At 33.1% G+C, this 14,788-nt stretch overlaps 1 protein-coding gene across 2 annotated transcripts in view; it reads right to left on the reverse strand.

The window, feature by feature from the left end:
- LOC149073505 (homeotic protein ultrabithorax-like) overlaps positions 1-14,788 on the reverse strand; it is a 183,836-nt gene that overhangs the window by 112,052 nt on the left and 56,996 nt on the right. The window lies entirely within an intron of this gene.

Genomic DNA, 14,788 nt, shown 5'->3' on the forward strand with positions numbered 1-14,788 from the left:
GTAACGTCGTTTTTGAAACTTTTGTTTCACAAATTAAGGTATTTTACAGACACATGTCCGAAAAATACCATTTTTTTTTAATTACGATTTGCTGTGCTTAATAGAAAAACTCCACAAAATTTTCTGTTGAATTACATGGTATCTTATTGCACAGACAGGAAGACATTTATTCTTTGTCATGTATACTCATAGATCAAAGAAAGCCTAAAGGAACAGTGTTGAGAATAGGCAAAAACTAACAAACATATATCCCTGATATGGGTGCTTCTGTTTGCTGTAAAGACTAGGAGATTCTATTGTACGATATGGTAAAAATGGCATGACCCGAACCAAGCTGAGGCCATCTGTTAGAGGGGACATTAAAACCTGGAGGCTTTCTTTTGATACCGTAGTCAAAGACTGTCCTATCACAGGCCCAGGAGCCACATTTCCTACCCCCCTCCATCACCATTTCTTCATATGCATAGATATACTATGGCCATTCTCAAAAATCCAGACCTCATGGAAAATTGTTGGGGGGCAAAAAACGGAAGCCATCCCATAAAGTACATACTGTGACCGACCGAAAAGAAAACTGGAGCCCTTTGGGGGCTTTATGGGAATAGGTGGGAAACTAGCAGTTAGCAAGGACCTCCCTGATCCTTTTGATTAGCCTCAAGTAACAATATGCCGCTTTTGGTTCGGTTGTCAAGACCCTTTGCTTTATGTCTTTATTTCCACCTTAATGTTTCTTGCCCCCCATTCCTCTAAGCATAATCCTTAGAAAAGTCAAAATTTTCCATCCCTCCCTATTTGGACTGATTCCTTGTCCCCTACTGAGGGGCAAATGGCTAAACATACACATTCTCACAGCAGCAGGTCTCATCAAAATACACGTTATGTAGTTTTAGTTAAAGCCGTATATCTCTCTTTCAAGATACATCAACATGGGATTATTTAACAAATAAGGGTTAAAAAAAATTAACAGGTATGTTATTATTTTTGTGATAGCAAATTCTATCCTATTTTTGAAAGTTATATTGATATCGATCGGTTTAAAATAGCTTCGAATTCGTTGTTATGATTCAAAATAATTTTTTAAATTGTTTTTACAATATTATTAATATTTTGAATACATTGAATTGGAATTATCTCGATAAAAACGTTAAAACCCATATAAAAATTTAAGAGAAATTCAAATTTCGTTGCTTATTTTTAGATGCAACATCCCATGAGTTTATTTTCTATAATTACAGATAGGTTTTTGCAAGTTGGAATAATTTAAATATGTCAATAATATCCGTGTCGTTAACTGGAATTAAATTTTCTTGAACATTTTTGTCACTGTGTTCGTCACAAAGCTAATTTCAATTTATGGTATTGATTATTAATAAAATTTTTCACAATGAATTAAGTTTTAAAATTGTTGATCTTGTATTGTGGTCAACTAAATAATTAAAAATCGATGAATTTTAATTTACACGCACTTAAAATGAACATTATTTAAAATTATTTTCAGCTAAATTATTTCTTTCCAAAAAAGCAATTCACTGTATTGAAATTCCGCGCATATTAGGGCATAAAAATAGTATTGTCAATACGAATAATTCTCAAATTATTATTAAATTAAGTGTAATTGTTAATTTTTAAAGATTCATATTTTTGATATGCATATGAGTTCGACAGAAATGTCAAAATTATCCGTTGATATCGCATATCTATGAAAAACTTGCGGAGCATTTTTATATGAAAAGTTGGTCGGTTGTCAGGAAGTTATTGATAGAAAAATTCAAACTTACGCATTTTGTTATAAAATAAATTGAGAATTTGAAAAAAAATTAGAGCTTTCCCCCCGAAATACACCTAAAGCAAGAGAAAAAAATACGTATTTTTTTTCATCAGTCTCACGAATTTTGTATAATGTATACTATCGCAGCTTTATGATTCGATCAGATATCGACTGAAAGACACTTTTATTATTCGTATATAACCACCGATATACAATTATAATAAAGTTCACTGAATTTTTCATGGAATTTGATTGCATTCCGATACGTTAAGTGAAGAAAAAACAGTAGAGAGAATGTGAATGAGCCCACCTTATCATCATTGTTCTACGATAATTTTTTGCACAATACTATAAGCCAGTCAGTTAATTTTCCATTACGCATATTTAAAATGCTTCTCACATTACAAAATTAATATTGTATGAGTTACAAAAATATATTTTTTCCAAATTTTCACCTGGTGTATTTCCTAATATTCGTAAACACCGTGTATAAATCGTCACTGGAATTTGGAATGGTCGAATTTTAAATGTAGTGTTTTATTTGCGACGATAAAATGTTTACCCATGATTCGAAAAGCAATAATAAATTACAAAGATACTGTACATAAAATGCACACCAGAATTTGCAGAAAAATTCTATAGCACCCTATGTGAAGCTGAAAAACAGAATGAGAACAAATTGAGAATTTTAAAATACGATGTTTACTAAATACACATTTTTCGAATAGGTTAGAAAAACAAATCACTTGATTTCTCTCCGTAGCGTTTTTCATAAACCAAGTGCAAAAAAATGTCTGGAGCTGTTTTTTTCATTGAAAAAGAACAAATCAAGAACATGTTTAATTAAAAAAGAACCACTTACTTGTGGAATTTGTTTCAGAAAATTTCACATTTTCTTTCCCGTTTAATTTTATTTCTTACTTATATCAATACAGAGGTTGTATAGAACGGTTGTTTAAAAAAAACCTCTAATTGCTATAACTAATATTTCTTAATTAGTACAACTACTACATAATTGCATTCTGACATGACGGAAAAAATTATTTGATCATCAATTAATGATTGAGTTAACGGATTATGGAAAAAAACACTAATGTTTCTCGCGCCCGAATACTAATATTGAACGTGTGAGAGTTACTGAGTTCGAGCGACAGGTAAGGTGAAAGAAACGCATATTAACAACCATTACATTTATGTGAAAGCTTTAACATAACAATATTAGGTCACTGCATACCATGTTTATTTAATGAAAAATGTTTAATCTTTTATCGTCTCTTATTGGTTTTTAAAAATTAAAAAAAAAAAAAAAAAATTCCATGTTTCACATGTAAACACTTGATTCTTGTTCCTCAATATGTGATACGAAACTTATATGATTTACAAAACAAACATTTCATTTATTTCAGTGCATATGCCATAAACTGGAGTTCTTTAAATTATCTATTATAAGATTCAGGTTTTTTTTGCTTTTAATTCTAATTTTATTTTTATGGACATGAGCAAGTCCAGAAAACATGCAGGAAATTTTTTTTTCGTGAAAGGATCAGAAGGAAAATTAACAGGAAAAAATAGGAAAAAAATAAATTCAAATCTTAATTTGGCCGGTAAAAGGTTTACTATGATTTCTAAAATGCTGGTTTTTTTCAAAATCAATGATTTAATTCCATTTATAATAAAGGAAGTGAACGAAAATATTTGACGTCATATTCTAAAATTGCAAAATTTAGATTGTAAATTCAATGGAATAGATTCGTTTATTGTTAATGGCATCACAGATTTTCTTTAGTAATGGGTGGTAATTGGATCCACATTTCAGATGTGGTCTCAAGTTTATTTTTCAATTAGACTAGGCCTATATATTGAAAATGTTACTGGAATCTCCCCGAAAAATTTACACACTTGCGAAATATGGTTTTTAAAACACCGATCGAGACCTTTGATACGGAAATATTCAAAATTCTGCAGCAAGGAATAAAAATTCTGTAATTTAATTGTTTTTAATCATTTTAGCGAAATTCGATGGTTGAAAAAAATACTAAATTTCAAAAATTCAGAGGTAATATAAATATTATATTGATTAAAAATTTTAGTAATCCGAAACAAATTTTTCGACAAATTTTCTCGATTTCGGATATTTATTGGGTATTTTCTCTCACACAAAATCGCATAATAGCGTCCTTTGTCTTTTTTTAAAAAAAAAAATACAGATTAAATTAGGGAACAAACTTGTCAAACTTCTTGTCATTTTGCCAGGAACGTGTTATTTTGGCTTTTCTTTCCTCGACCAAGATGAATGTTCCAGTCACGATGCGAATGCTTAAATAATCCTTTTTTCTCTTCCTCTCAGTGAGGAGAATAATAATAATATTATTCACGGCGTGAATGTGCCATTCGCATTTTAAACTGTGACCTTTATGAACTTTAAAAGCAAGAATTTCGAATGCCTTGCTGAGAATAATAACAATTTCTTCTTTACACAGCGAGGAAACTTTCTTTCGTGATTATAGAGATAGAGACACGTCAAAAAAAGATTTTAATACATGCCATTTATCAATGATGCTGAGAATTTTAGAATATCTATTAAATGCTAAGGTTAGAAAAATTCTGGATATTTCTTAATATATAAAAATATACTCATTTTATATATAATATAAAATCATTTGCATATCTGAATTGAAATTGGTTTCCATTGTTCTCAAAATATAGGATGATTCAGAAAGAATATTCTGATTTCAAAATTATATATTTTTTGATATTAAAAACACAGAATGATAAGTAGGCCTATTGTATGAATAAAAAAAGGGGAAGTGTTTAAGTTTTATAGATCATGACTCTGGTGTGTCACTTATGAAGATTTTTTTGTTAAAAAGTAAAATAGCGTCTAAAAGAAAATTTTCTGCGTTCTTTCGTTTGCATTATGTCAGCCAGTAATCAACGTTCAGAGTGTTGCTGAACCTGCTGTTTCGCTTGTGTTGAGGAATTGGCTGCAAGCTATACAAATTGCGTGACTTACAAGCTCCAAAGTTTAGTGATGAGCTGAAATGACTTAAATTCTGCCTTCACGTGTAACAGGCCGTGGAGGTAGACAATGTTTGCAACTGATTTCCATTAGACCGTGTTTTGCAAGATTTTTCATATTGCCTGGACCTTATATGTGTAACTAAAGAAAGCCATATTGAGAATTTGAAAAAAAAGCACCTCAAAAATGTTCCCTTTATATTCATGCATTACTCGATTCTAAGCTGTAAATTTATACTCAGTAAATACTATTGTAACTGATTTAAAAAAATAAATCGGTTTGAAATCGGATGATTATTTCTGAATAACCCTGTACATATAGGAGTTTAAGACGTAGCACTGGTTATCGTAAAGAAAATTTTTTCTAATAAATGTGGTGTGAGTAAATCGGAAAAAATATTATCTATAGCATTAATATCTCATTAAAGTTTCGTTTTAACTGAAAATTTCGATACTTCACATTTTGATCAGTCAGTGCCACAGCGTGCTGACAAAAAATGCGGGATTTATGCGAGCATTTTCGGAAAATGCCAAGACATCAGGCAGTATTGGAAATACAAATGTTTCCTGATTTATAATTATTATTTTCATTACAAATAGAAACATATTTTGATCCAATTTATCCGAAAATGATACAGAATTTATAGAGAGCCTTTAATTCAAATTTTGCATTATATAGATACGTATCAGACAGATGGCCATAACAATAACCAAGTTGGACTTCAAGTATACGGAGCAGTACTTTATTAAATATGAAGTTTTTTATATGGTTAGTAAGATAATAATTTCTCTGATTGCATTATTCTGATGACCTCACAAGAAAAATGTTCGGAATCTTTTCATTTTTCTCCAACAATGAATGAATAAATAAATGTCTCCGATTTGTAATTATTATGTCTATTATATCTACAAATTTAACAGATTTGATTAATATAACAAAAACGGATTTGTGTGATCCTATGCTTTCGTGAAATGATACACCAAGTGGGAAAAGCCTGTAATTTTGTTTTATTACGGATCAGAAGGAATAAAAAGCCTTTCACATGACCAAGTTAGACCTCATAAACATATATCGGACTTATCAAATATAATTTTTTTATGGTTAGTATGTGTGTGATTCCTTTTTTTCATCACATTCCTTAATCAATACTAACTACAAGAAATTTTCAGCATCTCTTCACCTGTCTAATAATTGGAAAAGGTATGAAGCTACGACATTAATCTTTAAAATACTTTGAAGATTTATAATTTTTAATTATATAGCCCTATTCTTTTGATGTTTTCAAATAAAATTATTTTAAAAATAAAAATATGATATCAAAATCGAGATTATACCGAATGCTGTAGAAATTTCCCAATTACACGTGCGTTTTTTGCAAATTTATTACAGTAAACCTAACACAAAAAATTATTCTTAAATGGAATTTAAATATTTTTTGAATAAATATGTGGCCTATACGATCTTGAGAATTCCAAATTTTACAGATCTCGATTTAAAAAGTTTGGTGAATTCATTTCATTTGATACGAAGATTAATTCATACACACTATCGTGGTGCAATCGATAGCACGGCTGTTGAAACGTAATATGACGATGCTTAAAAAGAAATAAATACATTCCAATGCCACAATGCCATTTTCTTTATTCGAGCAATTAATCAGCGATGGATCAACATGTCTCAGAAAAACACATAAAATTATGTTAAAACATAAAAAATTCATTATTTGGAAAAATTCAATATAATGCACGTGTGTTTGCTCGACTTCACGAAAACGACTGATTAATACAGGGATCTCTCACTTATACGTTCCTCTCAGTAATAAAATGATTTTCTGCACTTCCGATCAGAGATATAGGTACATAATGCTGTTCACTTATACGACTTTTTTCTTGTTCCGTTGCACCGACGCATAAGTCAGAGATCACTACAGTTGTCGGCCCTGGGTATTGTGTTTCGGCGAGTGAAGAAATTGTCCGGAACCCCCCCTATAAGTTGGGGTCCCAAAATAAAACAATATTTATTCCCATACTCACCAAACATCTTTGATGCTCCTCGCAGTGACTCCCTAATAATGTCTAGTTTTCCCAAGGGCCAACTTGGACCTAAAATATCAGGGTGTCCAAGGGCGGCTCGAGACAAAATTTTCGCCCGTCCGAAACATCCTTTAAACGTCCTTCCTTCCGGCGGACAAGCCAAACATAAATTTTATACGTATAAAAAATCACCTTCAAAACCCACAGATTTTATTTTGTCCGAGCTATACAGCTTTATATATATATATATATATATATATATATATATATATATATATAGGGTAGTATCAAAACTATCCCATTCCATCTAAAATTGAAAATGAATTTGTCACGCCCCCCCCCCCTTCTTCAGAGTCCCCTTTGGATCTTTGTTTTTCAAGTTATGGAGTATATCATAAACATTTCTTCGTATTATACCTAAAAATCTTCATAAGACGTTTCAACTGTTTTCTCTAATACATCTATAGCTTGTTTTTTAGACAAAACGGCACCCTTCCAATATCGGTGTCCCGTGTAGTCATAAAATTCCAACCTCCGAACTGGCCACCAAAATTTACTTAATCAAAAGCAAATTCGCATTTATCAACGTCAGTTTCTCAACGTTATTGTTTCCACCATCGTTTGGGCAACGACACAAGGTCTGCAACAGGGGTCATCAACCCACGGCCCGCAAGCCACATTTCGCTCCATGAGCTTTTGGTCGTGGCCCGCCGATCATTTTCAGAAAATGATTGAAAACATTGAAAAACAATTAATTTAGAATTAATAAAAGAAAGGATTTCGGAATTAGTGAAAAAAAATAATTCTAGAACTAAATAAAGACATAACTTCGGAATTAATTAAAAAATTGGAATTAATTAAAAAAAATTGGAATTAATTAAAAAAAACTGGAATTATTAAAATAAAATTGGAATTTATTTAATAAAATTGGAATTAATTAAAAAAAACTGGAATTATTAAAATAAAATTGGAATTTATTTAATAAAATTGGAATTATTAAAAAAATTGGAATTATTAAAAAAAATTGGAATTAATAAAGAAATATTTTAGATGAATGAAAGATCAAATTGATGAAAACTCAGAATTAGTGAAATAAATAATTTTAGAATTTTTAAATAAATAATTTCAGGATTAGTGAAAAAAAATAACATAAATCAATGAGAGAAATATAATTTAGTTTTTTTAGAAATTATATATATTTCACAATCGATAAAAGAACATTTACACGATTATTGTAAGAAATGGTTTCAAAATATATTGAGAAGGAAAATATAATTTTTCAGAATAATTGAAATAAATAATTACAGATCATTTAAAAAGATTTCAGATTGAAATTAATCTCAAAATCTAATTTACGATGAAATAAATAAATATAATTTAATAATTCTCAATTTAATCGGTAATTGAGATGAAAAACTTTTTTTCAAAATTAATGAAAAACTTTTTTTCAAAATTAATGAAAAACTTTTTTTCAAAATTAATGAAAAACTTATTTCAGATTACAAAATTGATAATTAACAAAACAAATAATATCAGATTAAGTCTTCAATTATTTTGTCCCTGTTCTACTCGGAGACCCTTTTATTATATATATAAGATGACACTAAATTACACGCTTTGGTAGCCCGCGGACTTCCTGGGGAGTTTCAATTGACTCGCCGTTTTTCCGTAAGTTTGAAGACCCCTGGTCTACAACATACATGCTTAACCATGGCCAGCGGACCAAATGATGCCCTCGAAGTCCTCAGATGTGGCCCCACAATATCGTGTACCTAATGTTTGTAAAAATGAACTCCGTGTGTATATGTGAGAGGGAGTGATTATATTCATACAAATATTGTTTGGTCTTTTTTATGGATGGTGATAAAAACAGTTATTTGCCAACGTTGGGGCTCTTCCATATTCCAAGTGGCCTGTGATTAACATTGAATCAAAATCCAGAGTAACACCACCCGTGTTAAAAAAATATGTTTATTTCGGTTTTAAAATATTACTAGAAAGAGAGGAAATGCAGTAGGCTATATATATAAAATGTGAAAAAATATTTCAGTCTTAAAATAAATTGATTGCGGCCCACAAACGTTTGTCAGATCATTCAAGTCGCTCACAAAAAATATTACCAAATCACTCAAAAGGCCCTCGGCAGGTTACTAAATAATTTTAGTGGCCTGCGGCGGGTTACTAAATCATATGAGTGGCCCGCACTCCCCAAAAGGTTCAGTACCTCTGGTCTAATATATATAGGCCTACTGCATTTTTTCGGAATGGGGATTAAATTTTTATAAGAAAGTCAAATTTTAAAGGGTCGTACGTGTTTCCATTTGAAAGAAAAGAAAATCAATTTTTAAATACAAATGCAAAGGCCACAACAAACAAAATGCCCAACAATGTGGCTGAAAAAACATGGCCGCACAAAAAAAAAAAATTACGGATGTTGAATAAATATCTAAATTATATCAAAAATAAAGCAACCATATAAGAGCGATAAAAACCAAGAATTATGATAAAATATAATTATACATACTGCCCATAAAAAATTACGGTTGTCTCATCTAAGTACGGATAGCTTCTCGATTTATCCCAATATGTTTATCGCATTTCTTTTTAAACGTGCCAACTGTGTTAGAATTCTCGACCTCCGGAGGTAAGCAATTCCATTCATTCACACCCCCTTTAGAGAAAAACTCCTTATTATACCACAACGTAGAATTGTCCCTTACCAATCGATACTGGTGCCCGTTTGTCGAAACAGTTGATTGACGATGTATGGCCCATTTTATATCCATCCGGTTAAAAATTTTAAATACTTCAATCTTATCCCCCCGACACCTGCGCTCTTCCAATGTAAACATTTTCAAATAATCAAGTCTCTTATCATAGCTCAAGTCCCGTGTGCCATCAAGAGCAAGCGCGGCTCTTCTCTGCACCCCCGTCAACCAAGTCTATGTCCCTCTGTAGGTATGGTCTCCAAACCCTGACGGTATACTCCAATCCAGGACGAACTAAACCCCAGCAAAATGAAAGCATCACTTTAGGACAGTGTTTCCCGAAGTGGGCAATATCGCCTCCTTTTGAGCGATGGAATGACCTAGAGGGCGGTAAAATCTACTGGTTTTACATAGGATCCTATGGGTTCGCTTGAGTAGGGGGGCGATGAGAGAAAAAATTTCCGAAGAGAAGAGGGCGATGGAACAAATAGTTTGGTAAACTATGCTTTAGGAAAACGCGAAGAGACCTTTTTGAGAATGAGTTTTCTATTCGTTTTTTTTTATCACCGCCGAACAATTTTCAGAAAACCTGAGCAGCTCGTCAATAACAATACCCAGATCGGTGATCCTATATTTGTATCCAGAATAATAACACCATTCAACTGGTAAGGTATAAATTAAATTTTAAAAAAAAGTGCTCCCTAAAATTGTGTGCCTGTGTCACGCGCTATTTCCCTTTGTAAAATATCATTTCAGTGATCTCAATCAAAATTCACAACCTTCATTCAAGTAAAAATCAGTTTTTGCAAAAATCAATAAATATCCATTGAATAAAAAATATGGATTCAAATGACCAATGTAATCTCCTTTCGGATCCAAGAAAAATAACATATTGCAACCACACGTCTCCATTGTTTAACGACGGATCAATGATCCTAATAGATTAGCCTATCATAAAACGTATTGATAAAATAAAACAGTTGAGCCAACTGAAACCAGATGGCGCTCTGGCCATGTCAACAATTATCATTGTATAACATAAGGAAGGGAGAGAGATTCACGTGACCGAATCCAAATGATGCACACAACAGAATGGCTGGCAGGGATCCAGACAGAGTGGCGGCGGTTGATGTATGACATGTCGAGAACTAGAACCAACCATACAAGTGGGAAAATGAAAGGCTATTATTCTCAGCTGGCAGACCTGGCCTCCAGCATGGATACAGAAATTTGATTGGATGTTAACAGAATTCCTCATGTTTCTAAAAGGTGGACTCCCTGTCCTCGACAACCAATCAACTACGAAATATCTGTTTACTCAGCTATTATGATAATAATCACTAAAGGTAAATTTCATTGGCTGTATCAAGAAAGAAAAAATCATTTTGTTAACATAAGTTTAGGGCTGTATGAATTATACTTCCTCCAACTCCAATTGGAACAATAAATTGTAAAATTTTGTAAGGGAAATTTTTTTTTTGTCTGAAATTGGAGGTGTGCAGTTGGAGGGACACACACATTCAAAGTTATTTTTCATTTTAATCAAAAAAAGGAGCTTTTTTCAACTACATTTCAGCTCAGTGTTTCACATAGTACAATGGTTCTCAAAGTAAACGTCGCAGCTCCTAGAAGCATCATCTACTTTTATCAATGACGTCACGGCGTGCTGACTATATTGATGTATTCCTATTGTCAGTGCTCTCAAGTGGTTCTTTTACTGATGCAGAATGTTTCCTGGACTATTCTGGGGAGCCGCGGAGGAACAATGATTAACTAGGGCAAGGGAGCCGTGGTTCCCAAATGTTTGAGAAGCGTTGTCGAAGTGGGTGATATAGGCTCTTGGTGGGGGGGGGGGGGGAAAGCTGAAACAGACTTGGAGGGACAGTTGAAAGTTAGATACAATTTTTTGGGCCTTCTTAGCCCAGAGGAGGGACGCACTGAGGAAAAGAGGGATGATTAGAGTAATAGGTTTGATTGATGATGATTAGCGCTTGGGAAAATTAAAAAAAACATATTCAGGTTAAAACCAAACAATTAGGGTCAAGCTCAAGCTGCGAATAAAGGTCAGCTCTACTTCCGACATGTCCGTCAAATCAAAGAGTGAAACCGGACAAATCATATAGTTTACAGCAGTGTTTCTCAACCTGGGGCCATTACCCTGCTTTATCACCAAGATATGGTAAATTGATTTATCAGACTAAGTAAATATGTACACAAAAATAAGGGTATCATTTTACCCGAGGGCCCATGGTGTTTACATGGCACTGCTATGACCAGCACAAGGGTGTGGTCTCCAGCCCGGGGCGCAGTAGTATTCTTATCGATTTTTGATTCTTCTCACTATAAATTCTCTATATAGTTGCCCGAGAATGGTTCCTACCTAGCGGCTGTGCTGAAGGATGGGGGGGGGGGGGGCATGGACACTACGTAAAACCCCCACAAGGACCTTCACTGAATCAAGGGTTGATTTTACCAAAGAAATTTTTGTTTACAATCAATTTATTTACAAAAAAATTCATTGAATAGGAAGGGTCTCGATCCTTGATTGGGGGCAATGGAAATTCAATTCTTGCATAATGGAAATTCAATTTCATACACATGTATTAATTACAGGACATGCCTACAGAGTATTCGTCACTTTCATCTTCATCTAACAGCTAATCTCCAAGTCGTTAGTCCAATTACAAAAAAATGTAAAATTTTATCAAACGATATGTCGCCTATTGAAACAAAAAAATTCTTTGAAGTTACGAAATTAAAATTTTTATATGGTCCCTTTGCCTTATATGCCACACACAGTAAAAAAATGTGTATTGACATTGGAAACACAAACAAATAATTTTTTATAACCAATAGGCCTACTGACCAAGGAGAAGCATCTTTTTTGATGAGAAATGGGGGTTATACACAACATTATTTCTGCGGAGAAATGATTTCGATTTATTTCATTTATTCATCAAAAGGACCTTAAAAACTCCTAATGTTACGTCTTTTTGACTGAAATTTCAAGAAACTCATATTATTTAAAAGATATACAGTTTTATACAGCTCAAGAGTTTTGTGGTAACGATTTGTTTTCAAATAAGAAAGATTCAAAAAATTCATAAAATTCAACAAGGTCGAGATTTCGTTCTTCATAAAAGAAAATACTCTTCTTTTTTTTCTCAAATATACCTAGCATGAAGAATAATATGCAGAATATGACTATTAAGACACAGGGAACGGTAAAATCTTCGTAACTTTTTGAAAAAATTTGTATTTTTTTACCTGAACGGCTTCTATGGTGATTAAATTGAAAGCTAACACAAACTACGATAAGAGTGCTCTGTATAAGCGCGCTTTTTGTGTGGAAAATAATAGAGAATTCAACCAAGGAATTGCATTCTTTTAGAAGGACAATCAGTCGATATCCATGGTACAGGAAAAACCTGCATAAAGCAGATGTGAGGGTAAAAGGAGCTCTTTATTCTGTATGCTATTGGGAGGAGGAGCGAAACCAGTGAGTCATTCTCCTCCATCCTCTTTTTGAAATGGATGCAATGGGGATTTGGCTATAATAACACAACTCCAAATTCAATAGAAATTCTTACAATTTCCAAACGGGTAGAATCCCTCCCCCTGGCTGAGTCATTTCTAGTCATTTTGCTTTATTTCCTTCAGATACACATGAGTTTTTATTTAGTAACTAAATTATATTTGCTAAACTGCCAAAGCCCGAAGCGCGGCCGATTCACGAAGTGGCCAAGAGTTTTGGACAAAGTCTGATTTTCATAAATGATTCGAGCTTTGGCCGGCCAATTCGTGAAGTCGCCAATGTGTGATGCATGGCTACATTTAGTAGCTCTATTGGATTATCTCCATGTGACGAGAGGAAAAAAACGAGAAATTTGAGAAAAAAACTACAAACAAAAATAATATAAACATATGTATATATATATATATATATATATATATATATATATATATATATATAGTTTTTCTGTCAAATTTTGAAGGAAAAAAATGATAACCTCATCATGACCGCGATATGGTTGTCATAGCTAACGTGGCCATAATTATCGCAAAAAGATGCGCAAACTTATGACCCTAATCATGTCTTTTGTTATCGGACTTTGGCAGGGATCTCCGGCCACTTCACGAACTGGCTGACCAAAGCCTAAAATTCGGACATTAGCCAATTTACAACAAAATTGGCCACTTCGTGAACTGGCTGGCCAAATCCCGAAATTTGGACATTGGATGATTGATAGTACAAATTACAAGAAAAATACTATACCTACTTCTGGGAAATGCTCTGCTAAACCTTCTTCAAAAATACTCTCTACCACTACATTTGATATGGTAATTCGGACGCATTCTATGACGAAAATGCTTGTGAAGGTGTATATCATATTTAAAAAATTATAATAACAATTTTGAATCATTCTGTAGGCCTTATATTACTTGTCATTATTGCCGATAAGTGGAATTTTAATCTTCACTAAAATTATGAATTTTGTTCCATTTCAACACTTTAAGCGGCATTGCCGAAATATCTCGCCTTCTTAAAGGCTTCTTACTTTAGCGTTGACAGGCCCAGATATATTTTGTGAAATGTAGTTTTCTCAATGAAACACTTTTCCTATACTGCTACCCCTTGCTCTTAAAACCTGCTGAAAATTAGAAGGAAGCCTTCTTAATTAAAAAAGATATGGCATTTGATAGGGTGTTCAATAATTTCTGCTGCGCCGCTCAGATTTCAGTGGAATTCAAAGAATCAATCTCAAGTATTTCACAGTTGTTTATAGGGCCTGTTCCTCATAAATTCGGGGCCCCGAGCAATGACGACTTTTGGGGGCCCTTGAGCTATAGCATTTTTTGAGACAGAGGCGTACGCAGGGGTAAAGAGGCATGAAGGGCCCGTGTCCCCTCCCAAAGATGATCAAAAATTAAAAATATGTATTAATATCTCTGCAAAAAATTTAAATGTAGAAAGACGCCAATTTTGGCATCTTATTCTTGCAGCCAATTTTGGCATCTGAATCGACCCCGAAAATTTGTGGGCCCCGTTTGCCCGTATGAGAAACAGGCTCTGGTTGTTTGAGTTTTTATTGATCATCTTTGAATTTCTTGTTATTTCAAAAGAAATGTGTGGAACATTCGCATCATACTCGTGTCTCGCGGCGGCATCATTTCACAACAAGCGGTATAATAAATTACTATTATTTTATTTATTTTTTGTCAAAAGAAATCCGCACGGTGAAACCAAAACTTCTTTTTG

This window comes from Pholcus phalangioides, unplaced genomic scaffold (assembly GCF_987345545.1).
Source record: "Pholcus phalangioides strain wild (caught in Gottingen) unplaced genomic scaffold, Ppha-v1.0 ptg000017l_1, whole genome shotgun sequence".
Taxonomy (NCBI): domain Eukaryota; kingdom Metazoa; phylum Arthropoda; class Arachnida; order Araneae; family Pholcidae; genus Pholcus; species Pholcus phalangioides.